Raw genomic sequence first — 26,991 nt, forward strand, 5'->3', positions numbered from 1 at the left:
GTTCATTTTCTCCTCTGTTTCTATTGACATAGGTGATGTATCAGTGAAAATTCTGTTGCGTATGATGTCCAAAATTTTGTTGCCTACAGTTACTTCTAGGATTTTTTTGGATTCATGAGTCACATTTATGTCTTTTATACATTTTGATTTTATTCTTCTGTATGGTGTAAGTTGATGGTCTAGTTTCATTTTTTTGCATGTAGCTGTCCAATTTTCCCAACACCATTTGTTAAAGAGGCTGTCTTTACTCCACTGTATGTTCTTGCCACCTTTGTCAAATATTAATTGAGCATATTGCCTTGGGTCCATTTCTGGGTTTTCAGTTCTGTTCCACTGGTCTATATGCTTGGTCCTGTGCCAGTACTAGGCTGTTTTGATTACAGTGGCTTTGTAGTATAACCTGAAATCTGGTAATGTGATCCCTCCTACTTTGTTCTTCTTTTTCAAGATTGTTGCGGCTATTCAAGGTCTTTTTTGGTTTCATATGAACTTTTGAACTATTTGTTCTAGTTCTGTGAAGTGTGTCATTGGAATTTTGAAGGGGATTGCATTGAATCTATAGATTGCTTTGGGTAGTATGAACATTTTAATGATGTTAATTCTTCTAGTCCATGAACAAGGTATGTGCTTTCACTTTTTTATATCTTCTTCTATTTCTTTTTTCAATGACCTGTAGTTTTCTGTGAATAGGTCCTTTATTTCTTTGGTTAAGTTTATTTCTAGTTATCTTAATTTTTTTGCCACGAAGGTAAATGAGATTGTTTTTTTAGTTTCTCTTTCTGTGAATTCATCATTGGTGTATAAGAATGCCATCAATTTCTTGACATTAATTTTGTATCCTGCTACTTTGTCAAATTCATTTATTAAATCTAGTAAATATTTAATGGAGTTTTTGGTGTTTTCTCCATATAGTATCATGTCATCTGCGAATAATGACAGTTTCACTTCCTCCTTTCCCATTTTGTTCCCTTTTATTTTTTCTTCCTGTCTGATTGCTGTGGCTAAGACTTCCAGTACTAAGTTAAACAAGAGTGGTGAAAGTGGGCATCTCTGTCTTCTCCTGTTCTTAAGGGAAATGCTTATGGTTTTTGCCCATTGAGTATGATGTTGGCTGTAGGTCTGTCATATATGGCCTTTATTATGTCAAGATATGATCCCTCTATTCCCAGATTGCTGAGCGTTTTTATCAGAAATGGGTGCTGAATTTTGTCGAAGGCTTTTTCAGCATCTATTGATATGATCATATGATTTTTATCTTTCATTTTGTTTATGTGGTATATCACATTAATTCATTTGCAAATATTGTACCAGCCTTGCATCCCTGGGATGAATCCTACTTGGTCATGGTGAATAATTTTTTTGATGTATTGCTGGATTCGACATGCTAGTATTTTGTTCAGGATTTTGGCATCTCTGTTCATCAGGGATATTGGTCTGTAGTTTTATTTCTTTGTGTGTTTTTTTTCTGGTTTTGGAATTAGAATTATGCCAGCCTCATAAAACGAGTTTGAAAGTCTTCCTTCTTCTTGAATTTTTTGAAATAGTTTCAGGAGAATGGGTATTAGTTCTTTGAATGTTCGGTAAAATTCCCCATGAAGCCGCCGGGGCCTGGGCTTTTGTTTGCTGGAGAGTCTTGATTACATCTTCCATTTCTTTTGTTTTTATTGGTCTGTACAAATTTTCTATCTCTTCTCGGTTCAGTTTTGGAAGACTATGTGTTTCTATAAATTTTTCCATTTTGCTTAGATTGTAGAATTTGTTGCCGTATAATTGTTCATAATATTTGTTAACAATCCTTGTATTTCAGTGGTGTCAGTTATTATTTTTCCTCTTTCATTTCTGATTTTGTGTATTTGGGTTCTCTCTGTCTTTTTTTTTTTTTTTTTTCGTGAATCTAGCTAACGGTCCATCAATCTTGTTTATCTTTTCAAAGAACCAGCTCTTTGTTTCGTTGATCCTTTGAATTGTTTTTTTGGTCTCTATGTCATTTATTTCTGCTCTGATCTTTACTATTTCCTTTCTTTTACTTGTTCTGGGGTTTTCTTTCTGTTTGCTTTCTAGTTTTTTAAGTTGTGAGGTTAGAGAGTCTGTTAGAAATTTCTCATGCTTCTAGAGGTAGGCCTGTAGTGCTATGAATTTCCCTCTCAGACCTGCTTTCACTGCATCCCATAGATTTTATGTTGTTTTGCATTCATTTTCTTTGGTTTCCAGGAAGTTTTTAATTTCTTCCTTGATGTCCATGGCTACTCCATGTTTTCAAATGTCTTTGCATGTTCTTGCTGCAGTTTATTTCTAGTTTCATGCCATTGTAATCTGAGAAGATGCTTGATATGATTTCAATCTTCTTGAACTTGTAGAGACTTAGTTTGTGCCCTAACGTGTGGTCTATCCTTGAGAATGTCCCATGTGCACCTGAGAAGAAAGTGAATTCTGCGGTTTTGGGGTTTAAGTGTCTGTAGATACTTATTTGATCTAGTGCTTCATTTAGAGTCTGTGTCACCTTGTTAATTTTTTGTTTGGAAGATCTACCCAGTGATGTAAGCGGGGTATCAAAGTCACCTGCTATGATTGTATTTCTTTTGATTTCTCCTTTGAAGTCCTCCAAAAGATTTTTTTTCTTTTTCTTTTTTTTATCCTCACCCGAGGACATTTTTCCATTTTTTTGTTCATATAGAGTGGGAGGGAGAGAGAGGAAGAGAGAGAGAGAGAAACATCGACGTGAAAGGGACACATCGAGTGGTTGCCACCCGCTCAACCTACCAGGGCTGGGGACAAACTGCAACCGAAGTATATGCCTTTAGCGGGAACCGAACCCGGGTCTCTCTGGACCGCAGGCTGTCTCTCTAACCACTGAGCCCAACCGGCCAGGGCCAAAAGATTTTTAATATATGTTGATGCTCCTATATTGGGTGCATATATGTTTACCAAAGTTATATCTTTGTGTTGGATAGATCCACTATTATGTACTGGCCTTCTTTGTCTCTACTTATGGTCTTTATTTTGAAATCTACTTTATCCGATATGAGTATTGCTATCCCAGCTTTTTTTTTAACTTTCCGTTTGCTTGAAAGATTTTTTTCCATCCTTTCATTTTCAACCTATGCGTGTCTTTTGTTGTGAGGTGGGTCTCTTGTAAACAACATATATGTGAGTCATGCTTTCTTATCCACTCAGCAACTCTGTGTCTTTTTATCGTAGCATTCAAACCATTCACATTTAAGGTGATAATTGATATGTACTTATTTATTGCCATTTTTGTTTAGCGTGGTTATATTTTTCTTCCTATTTCTTCAACTAATTACAGCAGTCCTTTTAACATTTCTTGCTGTGCAGGTTTGGTGCTATGTATTCCCTTAGCTGTTTTTTTTGTCTGGAAAGCTGTTTATTTGAACTTCTATTTTGAATGATAGCCTTGCTGGATAGAGTAGTCTTAGATTTAGATCCTTGTTTTCCATGACCTTGATTACTTCATGCCACTCCTTTCTGGCCTGTAGTGTTTCTGTTGAGAAGTCAGCTGAGAGCCTAATAAGGTTTCATTTGTAGGTAACCTGTTGCCTATCTTTTGCTGCCTTTAGGATTCTCTCTTTGTCTTTAAATTTTGAAATTTAAATTAGCATGTGTTTTGGTGTGGGCCTGTTCGGGTTCTTCTTTCTTTGGGTTCTCTGCGCTTTTTGAACTTGAATGCCTTCTTCCTTCACCAAGTTAGGAAAGTTTTATGTCACTATTTCTTCAAATATATCCTCTATCCATTGCCCATTTTCTTCCTTTTTGGGGACTCCTATGATGTGAATGTTATTACGTTTCCAGTTAACCCACAGTTTCTTAGGCTGTCTTTCTGTTTTTTAATTGTTTTTTCTGTTTGGTTTTCTGATTGGTTGATTTTTTTCTACCCTGTCTTCAATTCACTGATCCAGTCCTCTGCTTCCTCTACTTTACTGGTTATTCCTTCCAATATGTTCTTTATTTCTGCAATGTCATTCTTCATTTCTTCTTCATGGTTTTTTATTTTTAATTGGTTGATTTTCAATGTTTCTGTATCTTTACTCATGGTGTTGATGTCCTTACTCATGCTATTGAGCTTCCTGAAGATCATGGTTCAGAACTCTACCACTGATAACTTGCTTAACTGCATTTCATTTATTTCCTCTTCAGTGGAGTTCTCTTGTTCTTTCATTTGGGATTTGTTTCTTTGTTTCACCTTTTTGTCTATCTCATTGGGTTTTGGAGCCTGCCAAATTTTTTCTGTGGGTGTTGATGTTCTGCTGATTGTAGCTCCCTCTACTGAGTTTGAATGAGTGTGGGAGGAACCACATTAAACCACTGTCAAGTCTTACCTTCCTGGGTAGATTTGCAAGCCCAGGAATGGTTCAGTTTTCCTCTAGCTTTTTGCTTGGAGGCTATTGGACTCAGTTACTTGATGAGCCTGTGGTTGTAGCCCTCAGCTGAGTAAAAATTTCCCTTAGGTGGTCAGTGTAAGAGAATATCCAGTGGGTTGGGCAGATGATTGTTAATGAGTCTCAATTTGCATATCCCTGGTTATATGGTCCTGTCCTGCTGCTTTTATGTTGATTTTTTTCGAGAATTTGTCTTTATTTTAGTTGTAATTGTTGCTTGGTTCTGGGAGATCGTCTGTGTAGCTTCTGTTCACTCCACCTCCATTTTCACATTCTCTAAGCTCATCTTGTGTGCAGCTAGGTCATAGAGGCCTTTCTGGTGCCCCCACACCCTGCAGGTCCCTCAGGTAACTGGATTGCATAGTCCCTTTGGAGACTCAACTCTATGCCTTTACTATGGGATGCTGGGTCGAACAGGCCTCTCTGGTGCTTCAGCACCCCGCAGGTCCAGCAGGTTACTGGATGGCACAGTCCCTGCTGGGTTGCGCAGGCCTCTCTTGTGCCTCAGAACCCCACAGCCCCTATGGGTAACTGGATTGTGCAGTCCCTGCTAGGTTGCACAGGCCACTCTGGTGCTGCAGCACCTGGCAGGTCCTGGGAGTAACTATATCGCACAGTCCCTGCAGGGTCGCACAGGCCTCTTTGTGCCTCAGAACCCCACAGGCCTTATGGATAACTGGATCGTGCAGTCCCTGCTGGGTTGCACAGGCCGCTCTGGTGCTGCAGCACCCGGCAGGTCCTGGAAGTAACTAGATCGTACAGTCCCTGCTGGGTCGCACAGGCCTCTCTGGTGCCTCTGCACCCTGCTGGTCCTGAGGTCGGGGAGCTGGATCACACCAGTCTCTCTAGGGTTTGGCTTCCCACTGCTGTTGTGAGCTACTGGACATCACAGCCCTCTGTGGAGCCCCAGGTCCCACAGCTGGTGGCTTGGGAGTGTTGCTTTCCAGTGGGGCTCAACTCCTGCTCAGCTTTTTTGTAGTTTTTTGGGATGTGTCTTAGCTGCTGGTCTGTGCTTCTGTTGCCTGGGGATTGATGTCTGCTCCCCAGCCTCTGTTGCTGGGGGTATATCTGGACTCTGATTGGGCTACTACTGTGGGGGATGGTGCTGGGCTCTGGGCTGTCTGCGGCTTCCAGACCTGCACCTTGGGAGCTCCACTACTGTGCACAGGTCTGTGTTGACACAAGAGTGTCTACTGGTCTTATGGTGCCAAGTGTGCTGGTGGGCTCAGGTTGCTGGGCCCTAGCTGCTCCCACTGCCTCCTCCCAGGGAAAACCTGGGATCTTCCAAAATGGTGGGACCTCTCCGCAGCGCAGGGAGAAGTGCCCTGAAGTGCCTCTTACCATGGTAGCCAACAGCTCCCGTCCACAGCACAGGAATGTTTTGCTCTGCATCCCTGCACTGCCTGGGTTTGGTCGTCCACCTTCGTGTCCACTCACACTCCCTCACACACTCACCCTCCCTCTGGTCCTGCCCACCGCCATCTTCTGGAAAAGATTTTTCTTTCTCTGAACCCCTTTATTTTTAAATTAAGAGGTATTATTTCTAGCCTGGCCAGTGTGGCTCAGTTGGTTGAGTATCATTCTATCCACCAAGTGATCACTGGTTCATTCCCTGGTGGGGGCACATGCCTGGGTTGTGGACTCGATGACCAGTTGGGGGCCTGCAGGAGGCAAGTGATCAATCTTTCATTGATATTTCTCTTTCTCTCTCCCTCTAATTTCCTCTCTCTAAAAAATTAATAAAAACAACAACAAAAATAGAGAATGATTATTTCTATCTTACCCAGTTTCACATGGAAACTTTGTACTACTGCCTAATTGTAACCTATACTAAAGGTTTTTTTATGCAGTGTAAATTGACTAAATAATGAATTATTATTGATTTTTATTAATTTTAGGGTCATTTACCTAGTGCCTATATCTATGTCTGAGTTATACATAAAACTGAAATGATTGCATATTTAATTTGAACAATATAAGCAGAACAAATTATCAACTAAAATATATCTGAATTTTTGATTGGCTACTTATATACTTTAAATGTTAAGGACAATTACTAATTTTGGCTATATAATTTTGGAAAAAGCTCCAGGTGGCAATTTTTCCTTTAGTCTTAATTATTTATGCAAGCATTTGTCTTTAACAACTTTAAAAACAACTGATCATGTAAATTTATATAGTGAAAATGTGAGATTTCACAAGAAAACATTAATAAAGCTCTTAAAAGCCTTAAAGAGATGATGTTATGTAAATTTGAATGTGACTATAGTCTATAATTCCCTTTGAGCTTTCTGTAAATTAAACCTATAAATAAATATAATAAAATACTGAAATATATTAGGCAAAGTAATTTCCAGGGCATCTGTGTAACCCATGGAAACAGGAAGCAGTTGACATTACAAAGTAGGCGAGTGAACAGATACACACAGAAACACATGCCTTCAGTGTTTTTTCCCCCAAATATGTTTTCTTGATCTTATTAGGAGATGAACAAATGGTCCATGAAATTCTAATTTTATTATTTAAAACATAGGATCCGAGTTGTCAAAATTTGTTCAAGTAAGGCTCTTATTCAAGAAAAATAAAGTACTCTTGCCCTGGCCGGTTTGGCTCAGCGGTTAGAGCGTCGGCCTGTGGTCCTGAGAGACCCGGGTTCGGTTCCCGCTAAGGGCACGTACCTCGGTTGCAGTTTGTCCCCGGCCCTGGTTGGTTGTGCGGGTGGCGGCCACTCGATGTGTCCCTTTCACATCGATGTTTCTCTCTCTCTCCCTCCCACTCTACCTGAACAAAAAAAAATGGAAAAATGTCCTCGGGTGAGGATTAAAAAAAAAAAAAAAAAAAGAAAAATAAAATACTCTTGAAAATGTACACACAGCCCGGCTGGTGTGGCTCTGTGCCTAAGCATCAACCCATGCACCAAAAGGTCACTGCTTCCATTCCCAGTCAGGGCACATGCCGAGGATGTGGGCCAAATCCCCAGTGGGGGGCATGCAGGAGGTGGCCAATAGATGTTCTCTCTCATCAATTTCTATCCCTCTCTGCTGATCCCTTCCTCTCTCTGTCTAATATCAATAAAGAAAACAAAAAAAGGAAATGTACATATATTTGGGACAATTTATACTAAGCCTCAAATGTAGTATCTGGATCCTAAATTATTACAATAAGAAACTAATTGTTCAATTTGAACTTAATGAAAATAACTGAATTTTTAAAAAGTTTATCTGATATATGTATTGGCTAACCTGATACTCATATTCTAATCAGGCAAATTATTTGATAAAATACATAAAGACTGAATGTTTTAATAATCAGAAAAACTTTAAATTTAACTTTAAAAAACTCGTTGAGAAAGGAAATCATTCTCAGGATTTGAATATGAAAAGTTTAAATATGAAAACAGTGAAAAGTCTTTCCAATGTCTTCCATCTGTGGATTTCTCTTACCTCAACAGTTAGTTTGTCCTAGTTTAATGCATATACAAGCCAATATATTATTCTGCACCATTTTCTTGCCTTTTTTTATTTAACAAAAAAAAAAAAACACCCCAAAACAACCTAGAGATCTTAATATTAAAACATAAGAAACTTTGTCTTTTTTGTTAACAGCTACATATCACATATTCAAATATATGGATATATGATAATTTAGTGTCCTGTTGATTAATATTTAAGTTGTTCCCCAAAATTTGCTATTTTCAGCAATACAAGAACTACATTATCATTTCTCATGTGTTAAAATATATCTGTGGGATGAATCCCTAGGAGTGAAATTGGAGGTTCAGAGTACATATGCATTTGAAATTTTGATAGATACTGACACATTCCTGTTTCTCTATAGCCTAGTCAAAGCAGTGATGTCAGATATAATTTTATGCTTTTTCATTTAGAGATGCACAAAGAAAAATGGGTTATATATTAAAGAATTAAAAAGAAAGCAGGACAAGGTTATTCAACAATTTATAGACTACATTTTCACTCAAAAATACACTCAACAGAAATTTATTGTGTACCTACAACATGCCAATTGCTTTTAGGCACTTGGGAGATATATAATCATATATATATGTATACACGCATACATACACACACAAACACACACACTCATCATACTTAAAATCTCTGCCTTTGTGGAGTTAACATTTGAATTCCATTTTGGAACTCTATGCTACTTCATAAGAAGCCAGTTAAATGTCAATATTCTGAAAATAAACTGTTGAGATTCTGAGCTCAGGGGCCAGACATATGCTACCACTGTTATTTAAAAACTAATTAGAGTCAATGTTGCATATAATTGCAAAGTTCCCCATCAGGTCCTTTTGAAACAACAAACTTGGTGAGAGCTCTTTTTATCTGACTCCAGCGGCTTGATAGTCATCAGCATACTGTGGGCATTGTGGTATCATCTGAGATTAGGTTGTGAAATAGGAAATGGAGTTACAGGCAGATCAGCAAGTCAATGCAAACTATTGCTGAAACCAAAGATGTCCAATTCAGGTTTGGACAGTAGGGAAAATAAGGTTATGAGCACATTCCCATCAGGGCACAGTTTCCTTTTTGCAGTCTGTCCTTGTTTTGGTTCTAGAAAGAAATGACAAGGGATTCTATAAAAAAAAAAGTTTCAGACGCATATAGCAGCAATATTCAGTATGCTGAACAAGGGAATGGAAAAGGCAACATATTAGAAACAGGAGACAGAAAAGACAATGGATGCCAAGGAAAGGGTGGTAGCAAGTACAATGATAGAGATAATATGGTCTCAGGTTTATTTGAAATATTTTTCCTTATAATGAACATAACAGTCTGAGGAATACAGTAGACCCAGAAACATGGAAGTAGGGCACAGACTGACATCCCTCAGAAGAGGGGGTGGGGGGAGTGGGAAGAGATAAACCACAGAACTTATATGCATGTATGCATGACCAATGGACATGGACAACTAAGCCAAGGATGGGGTGGGGGTGGGGTGGGGAGGGGGTGCCAATGGGGGAAAAAAGGTAAAATATCTGTAACAAAAAAATAAATAATTTATTAAAAACATTTTTTTCCTTTTTGACAGGAGAGTATCTTAAAACTTTAGCCCTCTATTATATTTAATTTTATAAGAAGGTAAACTACAGGTCTTAAAGTCTTGCCAATATCCTAGTGGGTTCTTTGCAGCCTTTAAAGAACAATTAGGAGTTCAGCTTGTGTTACGAAAGTCAGACACAATAGCATCTTCAAGTATGAGCTGAAGAACAGAAAAGAGCTAATTCCAGAGAGTGGCTTTTGAGTCATATCTTGGTCCTCCCTCCCCCTAATATCGTTAAAATTTCATCCTGGCACTATAATAGCCACAATCAATAAGTGGTTACTGAACGAGTGTTTTCTTAAGTCCTAATACTTATCAGTTATGCTTTTCCGTCACTGAATTTTATAACTAGAAGAAGGAGCCTTTGAGTTCAGTCAACAGGCTCCTTTGATAGCTGAGGTGGAAAAGGGTAAAGTGACCATAGCAAATGCCAGGTCTCTTTCCAGATTCCCAGTCAAGCAGAACTCGGCCACAGGATCACCATGAGAAACCTTTAACTCCTCTGATTTCGGGATTCTGGGCTGCCACACTGCAAACGCTGCAAACTGGAATGACTTTGGGCAATGGCACGATAGTACCCATGGGGCCTGCACGAATGGCTGAATGCTGAATGAGTGGTCATGCTGCTCTGAAGCCGCCGACAGTGGAGAAGCAGTTCCTGCTAACTGCTGAGTGTGCACAGCTGGCTCAGCACTCGGTTCCGGTGGCTCCAAGAAAGGACAGCTCCGCATGGGCCGGGTAATTGACTCTATGTCTCCACTCTACAATTCCATTTCTTCCCACGGGGGTTGCGTGTGGAGTGACCTCGCCCAGTAGCAGCTCCCAGGGGCCGAGGATGGGAGCGCGCAGGGCCCACCACCCCACTGTCTTTCCTTGGGCTTCATTCTTGCCTCCGTTTCCGGTTCGCCCTTCGCTGGTCTTCCCCCCGAGCGTTTGCCCAGCGCTTCCCAGTTGTTTACCAAGTGCTAACGCCCAGTTAGTCCGCAGCACCCTCTTCGGTCCCTGGGCCCCTCCCGCGGCCTCCCTCGGCTTCCCCCCGCCCCCCTCTCCTGGATCTGCCGAGGCCCATTCACCTCACGCTGCCGGGGTCATCACGTGGCTTAAGCCTCGCCCCACCATCACGTGAGCCGCCCCGCCCCGCCCCCGCGCCGGCGCGCTCCGACGTGCCCTGGAACTTAGTCTCCCGCGGAGACTAGCCTGCGGGAAGCGGCCCGACGCAGTGGGCGCTGTGTGAGCGCCCTTCAGGCTCGCTTCAGCGTCTCGCAGCCCCCGTGCTGGGTGAAGAGGACGCCGCCTCCGCGAGGCCACCGGGCCTTCGGTAAGGTGGCGGGCGCGGATCTCCCCGGTGGAAGGGCTGGTTGGTGGGGCGCTGCACAAAGGCGCTCCGGGTTCGCAGCTGCACCCGCCGAGGGCGGTGGAGTTGGGGGCAAGCGTGTGCGGGAGGAGGGTGGGTGTCGAGGTGCGCGCCACGTGAGGCCGCGAACGCCTCCTGGTCGGGACGCGGGGGTATAGGGGCTTTTGCCTGCCCAGTGTTGACGTGGGCAAGAGGGTTTAAATGGCTCGAAGTTGTGGCGCCTCTGACTCCCGGGTTTCCTGACTTCCTGTGTGAGGGCAGTGCCCGCCCCCCCCCAGGAAGGAGGGTGTCGGGGTGTGTTTGTTGAGGCTGCCTGGTGCCGCCCTCCTTCCTCGCCTCCAGCCTCTGCCTGTGCCCCTCCCTAACTGCTGTGGGGTGTTTAAACCTCCGCCCACCCGTAGAACCCACCTGGGGCCTCAAGGACTGTTGACCTTAAACTGGGCACTTTAATCTCTACAGTCTTTAGAGGTGCCCCGCCCCTGTAAATGAATATTTGTCACTCTCCAACTCTTCTGGGAGGAATCTCCTCGAAGTCCTTGAATTTGAAATATCCTCTTTGCAAGCGTGCTGCCCTCCTCCCATCTTACTCCCATCTTAGGGTACTTGATTGCTTTCCAAGACAGTCAATTGCCTGTATGTGTTGCATCTTAAGGTACTACAGACCCTCTGAGTAGAAATGCCCACGCGGTCAGAGAAATAGACACGGCCTTCAGTTTTAGAGGAGTGTAATGTTTTCTTTCTGGTTGCATCAGCGGTTTTAAATGCATTTGCAAAGGCTAAAAAAGCAAAATGTTTAAAGCATATCTATATGGAAGTTCTAATGTCATTCCAAGTGAAGTGTTTGTTGTGGGTAAAGGCTGTTAACACTGGTATTGCTTTATTGGTAATAATGACAAATGGAAGTAGTTTTATGGACCATTTGTGCGCATATTGCTAATGTGGAGAAAGGAGCATTCAGTGAGGAGCCACTTGGGTTCTGGTTCAGATTCTCCCACCCCTTTCAAGAGGTGACAGCTTGGAAGACTGACTGGTACAGTGAACGGTTGATAGAAAGTATCTAGTCCCTAGCCACATCTGTTTCATACTTAACAGTGGGAAATGGTGGCCTGAAGATGTATTTGTCCACATCTAGTGCTGTTTACCTGGTCTATAGGACGGTGTATTAAAGAATGGATCATGTTTCTGTACCTTTTCTGGTCTGGCTCTTGTCAGTACTTTTTTTTCTCTTTGTTTTAAAAATGCTTCTGGAAACGTTTCAGAGTATGAATTAGGGAGCCCAGAGCAGTGCCTAGGAGCAGGCTGTGAAGATTTGACCCCGAGCTATGCGGTCGAAAGAAAGAGCCAGACGGCGCGGCACGTATGTATGACCAGTGGTTGCATGTAGCTCCGCCGCTCTGGAAGTGTTTCTCTGAGGGAAAAATGTAACAAATTGTGTATGTATGTGTGTGTATGTATATACTCCGGTCTTTGTTGACAGATTTCTGTTTATACTTTATCATATCAGAGGAGTTGGAGAAGATTGTTAACTCTCTGATTCTTAATGTCATCTGTATACATTAGTTGTCCATGTATAGTCAGTATTTTATATAACTTTATATTTTTTTACTTACTACACCAGTTGTGAGGTGCAAGTGAGCACATGTAAATGCTGTAGAAAAACAACATGTTATTTGTAGTTAATCACTTGGCTTTTCCCCCATTAATTAGAAAGTTACCTGTTTAGTGCTTTTGTAAAAGATGGATGGAAAGGGGGCTTTACAAATTTAAGCACTTTAAATTACGCAGTTGACATTTCTGAGAATAAAAGGCTAATAAAAATGTTGACTAAACCAGTAAATATGGCGATGTGTAAAGTTATTAAATGATAGTGCTAATATTTTGCTTATCTGAGAAAATTGGTACTAGAAAAAAGCAGTTTAAGGTGAATCTGTCTAAAATAGGCATTATAATTTTATAATAAACTCTGGGAGAGAAAAGTGAAGAACTTTATCTTAATACAGTTTTAATTGTATGTTGCAAAAATTGCAAATGTGCACTATTTTGTGGAATGAATCAGATGTGAAAGGTATGATGGTACCACATAGCATCATTGTACTTCTAATCTTGCTATTCAAATCATGCTATTTTGAGGAACCCACTGATGGGCCACTATCTTTGTGTTTTTTCTTTTCTTCAATTGTTAGCTGGTCTAATTGTGACACATCCTCATTTGTGGATGGCTTTGCAGTGATTTAGCCATTTTCTTATTACTTTTATTGACTTAATAAATACCCGGCAGTTTCATTTTGCTGTTAATATAGCTTTTTCTTTGAACTGAACTGCCAGATACTCACATCTCTAAGTGCCCTTCCCCTGTTGGTTATCTAGTGCTTCTCTGACTTTAATGTACTTGGGAATAACCTGAACTCTATAAGCTCCTAAGTGGTAACTCATGCTTCTCTTCTGCCCAGAGCTCAGACCACTGCTATCTAGTAGATGTAAATGCCAGTCACCTGTGTAATTTTGAAGCTTTAAGTAGCTACATGATGAAATGGGGGGAGGGGGGGACCCAAGTGAAATAAATTATTTTATCATGTAATCAATAAATTATTGAGATTTTTTTACCTTCATTTTTTGGACTAAGTCTTTGAAATCCCATGTATACTTGATAGTACATTTCATTTTGTATTGGCTGAATATCAAACGCTCAATAGCCACATTTGGCTAGTGGTTGCTATATTGAACAGCACAGATTTAGATCAGTGCTGTTTTAAGTGTATTTTTAAATCTGTACACAGATTTAAGTGTATTTTTTGGATTGGCCCCATCAGCAATCTTTGGGAATTTGTTAGAAATGTAAATTTTGGAGCCTTCCCTCATACCTCCTCTCTTTAGAATATCTGGGGTTCAGTAACTTGTATTTTGAAGTTACAGGATATGACTGCATAATGTATATGTGGTATTCTGAATGGGATCCTAAAACACAAAAAAGTTTATTAGGGAACAACTAAGGAAATCTGAATAAAGTGTCAACATTATTATCAGTATTGGTTTATTGAGTATGACAAATCACCATATTAATGTAAGATAGTAGGGGAAATTGTGGAAAGGGTATATGGGAACTCTTTGTGCTGTCTTTGCAATACTGTAAATTTGAAACTTATTGAAAATAAAGGGTTTTTGTTGTTTGGTTTTTAAGCAGCTCTTCAGGTGATTCCATTGTTCACTAAAATTTTGAAGAGCAATGATCAAGATCACTGATATGACCTACACTAACTGCAACTTGGGTGGGCAGTATGAAGGCTAGAATTAGGTCTGGTAGGATGATAATAATACTAGTATTTTTGTAATAAGAGCTAAAACTCCATGTGCCAGGCATTATTCCACGCGCTTTACAGATATCTACTCTAATTCTCTCTGTATGTGGATTAAGCTTCATTTTACAAATGGAAAAAAAATACTGAGGCTCAGAGAGGTTCAGTGACTTAAGTCACATAGCTAGCAAGAGGCAGAGACGGATGTTTGAGGAGGGACTAATTTTATAATAGATCATTTCATTTGTGGGTACTTTTCTATTCTCACAACTTTTGCTTCTTTGAGTAAGCAATGATTAGTGTAGATACTCTGTATCATTCCTGGTAGTTTATAAAGTACTTTTTCTCTTTTCATTCTCAAGGATCTTTTGAGGTTTGTCTTTTTACTCCCCCCCCCCCCCGAAAGTTAAGGTGCTCAGTGTCTGAGAGCAGGTAAATGGAAAAATCCTAGATACAAATTTCAGGCCTCTGACACGAAGTTCTGTGCTTTTTTCCTTTACTGCAGGAAAATTAGAATACATTTTGAAATGAGGGATAGCTTTAAAAGATTGCTGAAAATTAGCTGTATTTTGCTATGTATTAGTGGTTTGTTTAAAACTTCAATTTTATTGAGGTATAATGTATGCACTAAAATACACTGACACTCCGCAATAAAGAGTACAGATACATACACCAACTTGGGTGAGTCTCAAGGAGCCAGATATAGTAGGTTACGCAATGTATGATTTGTGAGTACGTTCCTGTCTCAACTTTGCTTCCTTGAGTAAGCAGTACTTAGTGTGATCTCTATCAAGCTTTATAGTTTACATTTTTACACATTTTCTCTTTCCATTCTCAAGGATCTTTTGAGATTTGTATTGTTTCCTGTTTTACAGATGGATGTATTACAATTTGTTTAGGCATTCACCAGATGATAGACCTTTGGTTTGTTTCCAATTTCTTATTCTATGAATAAAGCTGTAATGAATGTCCATGTAAGGCTTTTGTAAGGACTTACTATTTTTCTCTTGGGTAAATACCTAGAAGAGGAATTGCTAGATCATATGGTAAATGTATGTTTAACTTTATAAGAAATTGCCAAAATGTTTTCCAAAGTAGCTGTATGTATCATTCTGCATTCCTACCAGCAATGAATGAGAGTTCCAGCTGGTGTTATTCTTACTAAATACAAATATGTGTATGTTGAATACCATTCTAGTAGGGGGGGGTAGCGATATCTGGGAATTTTATTTGCATTATTAGGGTTTTGTTTAACAACTGTATTGAGGTATCATTGCTATAAAATAAACTGCACATATTTAAGTGTAATTTGATGTTTTCACATACATATATATACCTGTGCTAGATAATACCTTTATCTCCATTATTAAGATAATGAACATATTTATCAATAAAGAGCCCCTTGTAATTCATTGCCCTTGTTCCCTGGTGACTTTTGGTCTGCTTTCTATTATTATAGATTAGTTTGTATTTTCTAGAATTTTATGCAGATAAAATCTTTATTGTATGCACTCTTTCTGGTCTGGGTTTTTTTCACTCAGCAAAATTATTTTGAGATTCATCCAATTTTTTTGTGTTTATCAGTAGTTCATTCCTTTTTATTGTGATACACCCATGTGTGGATATACTGCAATTAGTTTGTCCACTCACCTATTGATGGACATTTGGGTTGTTCCCAATTTGGGGCTATTAAAAATAAAGCTCCACCCGGCCAGTGTGGCTCAGTGGTTGATCATCGACCCATGCACCAAGAGGTCGCCAGTTCGATTCCCGGTCAGAGCACATGCCCAGGTTGTGGGCCTGATTTTTAGTGAGGGGGAATGCAGGAGGTGGCCAGTTGAAGTTTCTAGCTCTCTCTCCCTTCCTCTCTCTAAAATCAATAAAGAAAAAAAAGAAAATAAAAGCTGTTGTGAACATTTACATATAGATCTTTTGTTGTCATGTGCTTTCATTTATTTTGGGTAAATACCTAGGAGTAGAATCCTTGGATCATGTAGTAGATATATATTTAAATATTTAAGAACCTGTGAAACTTTTTCCAAAGTGCTTTTACTATTTTACATTTTTACCAGCAGTGTTGAGAGTTCTAGTTGCTCCACATTCTCAAAAACACTGGTATGATTGGTCTTAAATTTTAGTCATTCTAGTAGGTGTGTATTCTTTGTGGTTTTAATTTGCATTTTCCTAATGACTAAAGATTTTGGCAGCTTTTTATGGGTTTATTTGCCATCTTCTATCTTCTTTGACTAAGTGCCTGTTTATATCTTTTGTCCATTTTTATTGGGTTATTTATGTTATTGACTTGTACAGTTCTTTGTATATTCTAGATATGGGTTGTATGTATGACATATGTGTTCATAAGGTATATTGAGTTATAGTTTTTCTTTCGTATAATGTTAGTTTTGGCGTGAGTTGGGATGTTTTCCCTCTTTCAGTTTTCTTTGAGAGATTTGTATAGAGTTTATATTATCTTCCTTATGTTTTTGGTAAAATCACCAGTGAAGACATCTAGGCCAGGAGTTTTCTTTGTGGAGAGATTTTTAAAGACAGATTCAAGCCTTTTTGCGGCCCAGTAGTACTAGCAGTCAAAATGAATTTCAGTCCCTTTGTGACTTCTGACTAGAGCGGGAACCATAAAAGGCATTTCAGTGCATCTTCCCACATTCACAGGAAGATTATGTCTACTCCTCTTTCCAAAGAAGTGAGACAAAAGTACAGTGTTTGATCCATGCCCATCTGAAAGGATGATGAAGTTCAGGTTTGTAATGACATTCATTACAAAGGGCAACAGATTGGCAAAGTAGTCCAGGTTTATAGGGAGAAATATGTCATCTACGTTGAACAAATGCAGTGGGAGAAAGCTAATGGTACAACTGTTCATGTGGGCATTTACCCCAGCAAAGTGATTATCATTAGACTAAAGCTGGACAAAGACTGCAAAAAGATCCTTGAATGGAAAGGCAAATATCACCAAGTAGGAAAAGAAAATGGCAAATACAAGGAAGAAACAATTGTGAAGATACAGGAATAAAGTAATATTATATACAACTTTCACAGGGTCCATTAGTAGATGAGTGGGTAAAAAAGCTGTGGTAAATATACACAAGGGAATACTATGCAGCTGTAAAAAAGAAGGATCTATTACCCTTTGAGACAGCATGGAGGGACCTGGAGAATATTATGCTAAGTGAAATAAGCTAGTCAAAGAAAGACAAGCATCACATGATCTCACTTATATGTGGAATCTGATGAACAAAATTAACTGATGAATAAAATAGAAGCATGGGAACATGGAACAGACTGATGAACCTCAAAGGGAAAGGGGTGGGGGCGGGAAGAGATTAACCAAAGAACTTACATGCATATATGCGTTACCCATAGACACAGACTATAGGGTAGTGAAGGCCTGGGGTGGGATGGGAACTGGGAGGAGGGGGGCAATGAAGGTAAAAAGGGGGGACCTCTGTAATGCTCTCAACAAAAAAGATTAAAAAAGTTAAAATGGAAAAAAAAAGACATGGTTCATATTTTTAATAGATACAGGGCTTTTTGGATTATGTTTCTTCTTAAGCAAGCTTTGGTCATTTGTCTTTCAAGAAATTTGCCCAGTTCATGTAAGTTGTTGAATTTATTGGCATAAAGTTCATAACATTGTCTTTCGTTTGATGTCTTTAGGATCTGTAGTTATGTCTCTTGTCTTATTTCTGATACTGGTAAAAAATTTTTTTTCCATTTGTTTTTGATCTATTTGGCTAAAGGATTATAAGTATTACAAAATCCTCAAAGAACCAGCTTCTGGTTTCATTGATTTTTTTTTCTCTAACATTTTACTGTTTTCTCTTTTATTGATTTCTGCTCTGATCTTTATCATGTCCCTTCTGCTTACTTTGGGTTAATTTTGCTCTTTATTTAGTTTCTTAGCATGGACACTTATGTCATTGATTTGAGACCTTTTCTTCTTTCCTAATATGGGCATTGAGTGCTATACATTTTTTCTAACCACTGTTTTAACTACATCTCACAAATTTTGAAATGTCATATTTTTATTTTCATTCAATTCAGATTTTCTGTTTGATTTCTGCTTTAACCACTGAGTTATTTAGAAATGTGTTCTTTAGATTCTAACCACAAATTTGGGGGTTTTAAGACATCCTTTTATTAATTTATAATTTAATTTACTTGTCAGGGAAAACCCTTTATATGATTTCAATCCTTTTAAATTTATTGAGATTTGTTTTATGGCTCAGAATATAGTCTAAGGAAAATATATGTTTATAAGAAATTACTGAGCTGGCTGTACCATTTAGCATTCCCAGTAGCACTGAGTGTTCCACTTATTGGTGTTCTTCTCAGTACTTTGTATTGTTTTTTTTTTTTTTAAATAACTATCTGTTGTAGTTGGCTTATAGTGTTATCTTGTATTTGTTTTAATTTGCGTTGTTGGGTTTTTAATGTTTTGTAAAATAATTTAAACTTGAATAAAAATGAAGAATCATGGAGTGTTTTCTTTTTTTTTTTCCCAGTAGTAGACAAAAAGCTCTGAGGGATTGGTAGTGTAGTTCATTATTTGTGTGCTACCCAAGTGCTACTTTTCAGTTTTCCAAAAGTTTGATTTTTTTTTGCCTTTTAATGCTGTACAGAAAACGGCAAAAGTAGGTTTACAGTTGTTCATATGGAAAAACACAATAATGAAATAATACAAGAATAAACTGTGTTTCTGTACTCACACCTGTAAATCTACTTTTACCCCATCCAGTATTTACATCAAAGAAGGATCTGTACAAGCTATGTGAGGATTTTAGTGAGTTTTGTGGGCTATGTATGCGTAGACAGGTATAAGTGATTTAAATGGTATTCTCCAATGACTCTTTATTGTGGTAATATATACCTGTAATATTTCATTGTGTGTATATACCACTTTTTTTTTTTTTAAAGCTATCCATCCACCTATGGATATTAAATTTACTTCCACCTTTTTTGGCTATTGAATAATGTTGCTATGAACATGGGTGTTCATATATCTGTTCAAGTCTCTGCTTTCAATTCTTTTGGATGTATATCCAGAAGTGGAATTGCTGGATAATATGGGAATTTTATTTCTAATGTTTTGAAAAAAATCCATACTGTTTTCCCAGTGGCAGCACCATTTTACATTCCCACCAGCAATGAACGGGTATTACTACAAGGGGGTGGGAAGGGTGAGATGCCACAGAGGCAAGATAAAAATTATATGAACTGTAAAAAAAAGTTAATTTTCTTTTTGTTTTATAAAACTGATTATTTTTAAAAGTTCTTATTAAGAAATTGAAATATGGGACTCAGGTGTTGAGGGTATGGAAGGAAGACTATTGATTGGAGTGCATATAAAGGAAGTAAAGAGAAAGTTGAAAAACTATAGAAACAATGATCATCATAAAAGGGTGGTATTAAAAGTTATTGTCCATATAGCTATTATCTGTATAGGCAGTAGTTTTTGATGAAATAGATCTGAAGGAAAAGGAAGTTAACCTTTTTGTTCAAGAAAAAATTATTTTTGTTCCTTAGACTTTTTGCTGATTTTGAGTTTTTTACCTCATAGGCTATCTTCTTGGTATCCTACATCATCATACAAAAACTCTTAGTGTGTGCAAGTGGCTCCCAAGGAATTAAAAACCAGTTTAATCTTTACTGTTTTCTTGGTCTGAAAGGGAACTTGATCAGGTCTCTTTACTAAAGTACTGAGTTTTTGAAATTTTTTTGAATATAATAGGTTTTTTACTTTCTGGTCTGTTGTATATTAACTTGGTCAGTATTTGCATCTCCATGTACAAGAGATAATTTTTAGAATGATTTTGAAGATTTAACCACTGATATTGAAGAACCCTCGTACCTCTTAAATAATTATAATTTGGGTTTAGGTGAGAAAAACAGGCACTGTATTTCTCCATAAATGTGGTGTTTATAAGTAAAGAATAAAAGAAATGTGAGTTTATTTATTTATCTTTAATCCTCACCTGAGGATATTTTTCCATTAATTTTTAGATAGAGTGGGAGGAAGAAGAGGGTGAGAGAGAGAGAGAGAGACATTGATGTGAGAGAGACACATCAGTTGGTTGCTTCCTTCATAACCCCACCTGGACTGGGGATTGAACCCGAAACTGAGGTACATGCCCTTGACTGGAAGTCAAACCTACGACTCTTTGATCCGCAGGCTGATGATCTGACCACTGAGCCAAACCAGCCAAGGCAAATGTGAGTCTATTTAAATTATTTAAATGTGAGATAACATTATGTAAGATATATTAATTTGAATATCACATATGCATGATATCACTTTAAATTTGAGGTAAAGTTAAGACATTTGTCTAATAAGAAGAAGCATTTATATATATATCAAGTACTTAAAGTCCAGATGGGGGACCTTGGAGGGTCAGTATGGATTCCAGGCTCATCTTGTATATTTCTTACCCCTGTACTAGAATCAGCCATATCACTAAAGAGCCTTGGTTCTTTTATTTGGAGAATGGTATTAGAAACCAAATCTGAGTGCTAGGTGTGCTTGTTGCCTCTGAGGTGTCATTTTTACAGACAGCAAGGAAACTTGTGTACTAAGCAAGTCTTTAGATGTTTGTTACTAATGAGGGGACTTGACCCTTGGCGGATCAGCCTAGGGCTGGCCAGTATTGTGTGGGTTCTTGACTTCGTGCAGGTAAAATTTCACAACACAAGTCCAGGTGACTATGAGGGAATGTTTGTTAAAGCTGGGGACAGTAAAATAAGAAAGGCTTATAGCATAGAAGAAGCAACAGGAGAGCCTAGGCTGGGCTGCCTTAGCTCTCTAAGGAAGTCAGAGAAAAGGGATCCTTGAGTATAGGTTCAGGGGTTGACCTGGGATGAGCTTCTGCTGCCCATTGCTCCCCTGGTTGTAAGTCTTGTGGGGTCCCTTAGAGTTTAGGAGATGCATGCCTGCGGGGGGTGTTGGGGGAAGAAAGAAAGGGAATGGTGGGGGTTGCTCAGAAAGGCAGATTGAGTGTTGAGTTCTTTGTCTCCAGGCTTTTATCTCTTTCTTGCAGGCAGGAATCTTAGGAGAGGTCTCAGGGGAGGGTTTCAGCAGAATATTCATCAGTTTTCTAGGTGCCTCTATGGTTTCACTGTCTCTATGGTATTGACTTTTCCAGAATGCCATATAATTGAAATCATTCAGTACATAGCTTTTTCAAACTGACTTCTTTTACTTAGCAAAATATATCTAAGCTTTACTTTGTCTGTTCTTAGCTTGATAGTTCATTTTTTATCACTGAATAATACTCCATTATGTGATATCTTACAGTTTATCCTTTCTCCTATTGTAGGACATCTTGGTTACTTTTAGTTTTTTAGAAGTTATAAATAAAGCTGCGGTAAACATTTGCTGTCGGATGTTTTGTGGAAATAAGTTTTCAACTCATTCGGGTAAATAAATACCTAGGAGTGTGATTGCTTAGATCATATGGTAAAACCAACCATGTTGAGCTTTGAAAGAAACTGCTAACCTGTCTTCCAAAGTAATTGTACCATTTTGCATTCCTACCAGCAATGAATAAAAGTTCCTGTTGCTACATCCTCACTAGCATTTGGTGTTGTCAGTTTTTTATTTTATTTTAGCCATTCTATTGGGTATGCAGTGGTATCTTGTTTTAATTTGCAGTTTCTTTTAATTTTATTATTATTTTTTTCCTTTTTAAACTTACCTTTATTGTTGAATGTATTATAGGTGTTCCTCCATTTTTACCCCCCTAGATTCTCCACCTCCCCATTCCAACCCCCCTCTGCCTTCCCACACTATTATGTGTCTATTGGTTATGCATATATGCATACAAATTCTTCGGTTTCTCTCTTCAGCTCCATCTTCCTACTTCCTTTGAGGTTCATCAGTCTAACAACTAGTTTGTACTTCTTAAACCCTTCATCTTTTCACCCAACCCCCTTCCCATCTGGCAACCAACAAAAAGTTCTCTGTATCTATGAGTCTGTTTCTGTTCTGCTTGCTCATTTTGTTTGTAGATTCGATTGTTGATAGATATGTATTTATTGCCATATTATTCATATTTTTTATGACCATCAATTCTAAATGATAGCTTTGCAGGATAGAGTATTCTTAGTTGTAGGTCCTTGCTTTTCACCATTTTAAATATTTCTTGCCACTCTCTTCTAGCCTGCAAAGTTTCTTTTGATAAATCAGTTGACAGCCTATGGGAGCTTTGTTGTATAGGTAACTAAACGGCTTTTCTTTTGCTTCTTTTAATATTCTTTGTCTTTAACCTTTTGCATTTTGATGATGATGTGTCTTGGTGTGGACCTCTTTGGATTCATCTTGTTTGGAACTCCCTGTGCTTCCTGGACTTGTATATCTGTTTCCTTCACCAAGTTAGGATAGTTTTCTGTCATTATTGTTTTCAAATAGGTTTTCAGTTTCTTGCTCTCTCTCTTCTGGCATTCCCATGATGCGAACGTTGGTATGCTTGACATTTTCCCACAGGCTTCTTATACAATCCTCATTTTTTTGGATTCTTTTTTCTTTGGCCATTCTGATTAGGTGTTTTTTGCTTCCTTATATTCCACATCAATGGTTTGCATCTTTGCTTTACCTACTCTACTATTGATTCCCTGTAAATTATTCTTTATTTCAGTTAGTGCATCTTTCATTTCTGACTGGTCCTTTATTATGCTCTTGAGGTCCTTACTAAGTTCCTTGAGTGTCCTTATAAGAGTGTTTTGAACTCAGCATTTGTTAGTTTGCTTATCGCCATTTCATTTAGTTGTTTCTTGGAGTTTTATTCTGTTCTTTCTTTCGGGACATGTTTTTTGTTTCCTCATCTTGGCTGCCTCCTTGTGTTTGTTTGTATTAGATCGAGTTGCTATGTCTCCTACGCTTCCTAGGGTGGACTGTTTTAGTAGGTATCCTGTAGGGTCCAGTGGCACAGCCTCCTTGGTCACACAGCTGGGTCCTCGAGGTGTACCCCTCGTGTGAACTGTATACCCTTTTGTTGTAATTGAGTCTTGACTGCTTTTGGCACGTCGTTGGGACAGTTTTACTGAGGCTGAAGAACTGCAGGGACTGGCTGTGCCCACTAACCACCGACCTCTGACTACCTTGGAGGATCAGCTGGGCAGGGGCCCACCACAAAGAGCAAGACTTACTTCAGCAGGGCTCTGGTACCCCCTGAGTCCATTCCTTGAGTATGTCACTCGTGGAGGTGGCTAGGTGGTGGTACTTTGACGTGGTCTGAAGCTGCCCCACTGGGTATGCTGGCTCTGGGGCAAGATCAGCCACTGCCTGTGTTCCGTCTGGGGTCACCAAGCATAAGCTACAAAGCGATCTGCAGATGGCTGCTGCTTGTGCTGAGCATGGAGGTGCCCAGGCAAAGCCCAGCTGTGAACAAAGGCTGGCTACTTCTGGTGCCAGGCCTGGGGCCACTTAGCAAGAGGTATGGGGCTCCCTTTCCCAGATGCTGCTTGTTTGAATTTAGGAAAATCTGAAGCAGGAGCCAAAATAGGCCAATCCTATGGTAAAGCCACTGGAAACAGCTTGGGTGGGCCCAAAAGTTCAGTGAGACAGGGACTCAGGGAATCACCAGGGCCGGGTAATCAATGTGACCCGGGTTGCTGGAGTCCCACATATAGCGGCTGTCTGCCAGCCTTGTGGGGGAAGGGGTTCACCAAAGGAACAAAGGCCTCCGCCAGCACGTCTGTCCTCCTCAGCTTTCACCCCAGTGCCATACTACTCAGTTCTTCCCCATATGTTTCTGGTGCCTTTCAAGCTGCCTCCCCTCCACACTAGAGCTCCAGGGAGCAAGTTTGAGTAAGTCTGTGCAGCAGGGCCTTTAAGAGGAACTGCCTGGGGCTTTAGCAGCCTCAGCCTCCCTCAGCCTCAGTTTGAGCAGGTTTTTACAGCCACAAGTTATGAGGACTTCTCTTCCTGGCACTGGAACTCTGAGCTGGGCTCCTGGTGTGGGAGGGGACCCCTCACTCTTCAAGGAGGACTTTCATAGACAGGTGTCCCTCCTGATTTTTATCTGCCAAACATGGGTCTGGGATCAGCCAGTTGGCGCCTCCGCCCCTTTTACCAGTCTCCTGTGGCTTCTTCTTTAATTTTGTAGTTGTAGGACTTTTATTCAGCTCGATTTCCGGCGGTTCTGAAGGATATTTGTTCTGTAGTTTAGTTGTAATTTTGATGTGGTGTGGGAGGAGGTGATACCGCGTTTACCTATGCTGCCATCTTGACTGGAAGGCCTCTAATTTGTAGTTTTTTAATGACATGATGTTGATAATTTTTTTATGTGTTTATTTGCCATGTTTTCTTTCATGATGTAGCTTCTCAGAACCTTTTTTCATGTTAACATTTTGGTTCATTTTGTTGAGTTTTAAGAGTTCTTTGTATATTTTGAGTACAAGTCCTTCTTGGATGTCTTTTACAAATGTTTTCTCCTTCAGTGCTTTTTGTTTTCATTCCCTTAGTAGTGTCTTTCACAGATAAGAAGTTTTAAATTTTAATTAATTTCTACTTAATATTTTCTTTCTGGATCATGCATTTTGTGGGTTTATCTAAACTTCATTGCCAATTGTAAGGTAACATTTTTTTCCTTCTTAAATTGGAATATTTTCTCCATTCTTGTAACAACGCACCAAAGAGTCATATTCACTCATTTCTGACCAAGAAAGGCTTCATGGCACAAATCTTCCTAAAATACTTCATGCAGATGTCATTTTTATTGGAATGTTCTTGCTTCCCCAAACACCACTTTGGTTGTTTCCTCATTTTTGTTTCAGATTTAAATCTTGGTTTTGAGTTTCCTTTAACAGTTTACACTTGACTGTGCTTTCTGCTGCTTTCCAGTTACCAGATTATTTCCTGTATCCTTTCTGCTGTTCCTATTTTTACTATTTATGGCCAGAATAGTGTATACTTTTAATCATTATATTTTCCTTTACTTCTTTAGGCCTAAAGAAATGCCTTATATATCTTTTCATTCCTAGAAAATAGGGATTGGGCATTAAGAAAAAATTCTACATACTCTATAGTGGCCTACAGTGTCTTGTTAACTAGACAATTTACAGAATTATTTGGTGGAGTAATTTATTTCACTGGAATTGTTCTTACTATTTTTTTTTTTTTTTTTGGTGCTCATTAAGTTTTATTGATTTGTTTAGCAGAGGCCTGTTTAGGGATTGTTAATTTTAAACAAGTACTTTAAAAACTGCTCAAAGGCCTTTGTGTCAAGAATCAGTATTTAAATTGTGGTATTTTAGTTGGTTAACATTTACATGTGAGGCTGTATTGTTCAGGGTATTAGAATTGCTAAATAGGTTGTCCAGATATATATTGGACTTAAATTATAAACTTATTACTTATGGATACATTTACTATATTTCTCTCTTAAGATTTTGTCTCCTTTTTTGGTATACTTAGTAAGGATTCCATACTGAGAGATATAGTTGACTAAGCAGATAACCTGGGGGAGGAAGATAACATTTGTTGAACTGTGTAATTTGTGGTAGGAAAAAAATGAGAAAAATTAGCAGGCAGAAAGGAGGAGGCTATTAGATTTCGAAATAGCATAATGTAAAGTTCTGGATCTGATTTGGAGGAAGAGGAGTAAAAGATGTAAGCAGTTGTATGTGTGTATGTCTGTTCTTGTTGAAACACGAGGAAAAAGAATGGTAAGAGGTGTGAAAAGCCTACATGGGTATTTTTGAAACTGCAAAGAAAAGCAGATGGTTGGTAGTGGGCAGTAGATATACAAAAAAAATTTTTTTTTTGTTAATTCTCACCAGTGGAAAATGTATACATACATACATATAATTAAAAAAAAATTTTTTTTCTTCATTAATTTTAGAGAGAGAGGAAGGGAGAAGGGGAGAGAGAGAGAAACATCTATGAGAGAGAACATAGATTGGCTGCCTCCTGCATGCCCCCCCACTGGGGATCTGGCACACAACCTGGGCATGTGCCCTGACTGGGAATCAAACTGGCGACCTCTTGGTGCATGGGTTGATGCTCAACCAGTGAACCCCACCAGCCTGGCACCAGTGGTTATTTTTTCCATTGATTTTTAGAGAGAGTGGAAGGGAGGCAGGGAGGGAGGGGGAGAGAGAGAGAGACAGACAGACAGACAGACATCAATGTGAGAGAGACACATCGATTGGTTGCCTCCTGTACACATCCCAACCAGGGCTAGGGATCAAACCTGCAACCCAGGTACGTGACCTTGACCAGAATTGAACCTGTGACCTTTTCAGTCTGCTGGCGATTCACTGAGGGCGATATGCAAAAATTTTACATGTATTGGTGGTTAGGTACTTAGTAATTAGATGTAAGTGTGTGTGTGTGTGTGTGTGTTATGTGTGTGTGATGAAAATGGATGCAGGAGTGTGATGATTACTACAGAATATATATATATATATATTTTTTTTTTTAATGAGTTCTTTTATTTATTTTTTTCTTTATTGATTTGAGAGAGAGGAAGTGAGAGGGAAAGAGGGATAGAAACATTGATGAGAGAGAACATTGATTGGCCACCTCCTGCATGTCCCCCCTGGGGAGCAGGCCCACAACCTGGGCATGTGTCCTGATGGGGAATCGAATTGGTGACCTCTTGATGCATGAGTTGATGCTCAACCACTGAGCCACACTGGCCGGACACAGAATATATTTCAATTAGAGGAGTGTTTTGCTCAGTGGGCACTGTGAATGAGTAAGATTTTAACCAAAATACTTTTTTTTTAATTTTTAACTTATCTTTATTGTTGAATGTATTACAGATGTTCCTCATTTTTTCCCCTTTTGACCCCCTCCTCCACACTCCCGCCCCCCCCTCCTGCCTTTCCCCACACTGTTGTCTGTGTCCACTGGTTATGTGTATAT

At 39.2% G+C, this 26,991-nt stretch overlaps 1 protein-coding gene and 1 pseudogene across 5 annotated transcripts in view; both read left to right on the top strand.

Annotated features, from left to right (window-relative positions):
- Positions 1-10,758: 10,758 nt before the first annotated feature.
- ARHGAP12 (Rho GTPase activating protein 12) overlaps positions 10,759-26,991 on the top strand; it is a 146,037-nt gene continuing 129,804 nt past the window's right edge. For 4 of the 5 annotated variants that reach the window (XM_036254758.1, XM_036254775.1, XM_036254785.1 and 1 more), the window contains exon 1: positions 20,290-20,339. The gene's annotated coding sequence lies outside the window, so the exon portion shown is untranslated. Of the gene's footprint in view, positions 10,780-20,289; positions 20,340-26,991 lie in introns of those variants that run through there. The other variant, XM_036254767.1, reaches the window with a different exon arrangement.
- Positions 16,699-17,139, top strand: LOC118625700 (annotated as a pseudogene).

This window comes from Molossus molossus, unplaced genomic scaffold (assembly GCF_014108415.1).
Source record: "Molossus molossus isolate mMolMol1 unplaced genomic scaffold, mMolMol1.p scaffold_m16_p_1, whole genome shotgun sequence".
NCBI lineage: Eukaryota > Metazoa > Chordata > Mammalia > Chiroptera > Molossidae > Molossus > Molossus molossus.